This window comes from Chrysochloris asiatica, unplaced genomic scaffold (genome assembly GCF_000296735.1).
Source record: "Chrysochloris asiatica unplaced genomic scaffold, ChrAsi1.0 scaffold00134, whole genome shotgun sequence".
NCBI classification, from domain to species: Eukaryota; Metazoa; Chordata; class Mammalia; order Afrosoricida; family Chrysochloridae; genus Chrysochloris; species Chrysochloris asiatica.
In genome coordinates, this window is record NW_006408652.1 from 7812602 (window position 1) to 7813903 (window position 1302).

Here is a 1302-nt window from a genome sequence, read left to right on the forward strand (position 1 = left end):
TTTTCAGCAGTTATGTTGTTTTTTAATGCTTAAATGGATGTATTTAAGCTTGCTGTTGTTAAGCTTGCTGAACGTCTCCTAGTGGATATGATCTGGAGATAGGCTTCCCTTTTCATGTGCAATGCCTAACAACTGGATTTGGCTGTTGTCCAGATGGTGGGGTATTACAGGGTATGTGTGTAGCTTGGCTATATGGTCACAGCTACTGTCTCTTCTTGGGTAAGTTAGGGGGATAAAACCCCTGGGAGAAGAGTGAAGCCCAAAGTGCCAAAGACAGAAATAATATAAAAGCAGAGACAGAAACCACCAATCAAAAACAAAAATAAAATTGTGATTAACTGTCCAGTGGCCTTTGCTGTGCAGGCAGGAATAAAGGGTCCCACCAGGTCAACTTTGGGGCTGGGTCCCAGAGTCAGACGTCATAAGAAGCAGCCTGCGTGTTTTCTCTCTGTGCCATTGGAAAACTGTGGGTGTAATGCTGGACCCTTTTGGAGGTGTGCTTCTGCCCACCTGAAGGCATCTGGGCTGGAGTAAAGAGGAAAGATAAGTGAAAAATGAAAAGGGAAAGATGAAAATCCATCACAGCTCTCCCTCCAGAAATGCAGCTCTGCAACTTCTAGCACTGGGTCACTGCCTCCACTTGGCTGTGGCCCCACCTTCCAGCCTGAGGACTTTTGGCTGCGAGCTGCCGCAGTTAGATCAATTCAGAAATCACCATATTTGCTTCCATAGGCAGATTTCTTCACAGGTGGGTGTGGGGAAACTAGTTCCCAGACCCTTAAACAGGATCCAAAGCTCTGAAACTGTTCTGTGGACCACTCTTTCTGTGTTTTTTTTTGTTGTTGTTGTTTATGGGTTTTAGCAGAGACGCTTTCAGTATCTGTCTCTGTTCCCGCCCCCAAACCATTAAGTCCAAATGTAGATATGTTGCTCTTGGAAGTGAAACTTTGCATATAAAAGGAAAGTCATACAAAGAGGGTCTTTGAACTCAGCTTAAAAGATGTTAAGCTGAAAGTCAAATAAGACTTTTGTAAAATAGGTAGAGTGAAAAGAAGAAATAAGGGGGGAGGGGCAGGATTGTGAAGAATGTGGGTACACTATGGCTATGTATAGCTATTCTGATCATTGTCCCCTAATTGGAGTGTGATCCTGTGAACCTGGATTTGGAAGTTAGGATACTTGGTTCAAATCTGACTGCACCTGGTGTCTTTGATCTGGATCTGTTTTCTTACATGTAAATTGAAATGATGATACTAGATAGTCCCAAAGTTAGTTCCTCATTTATTTATTTATTTTTAAATT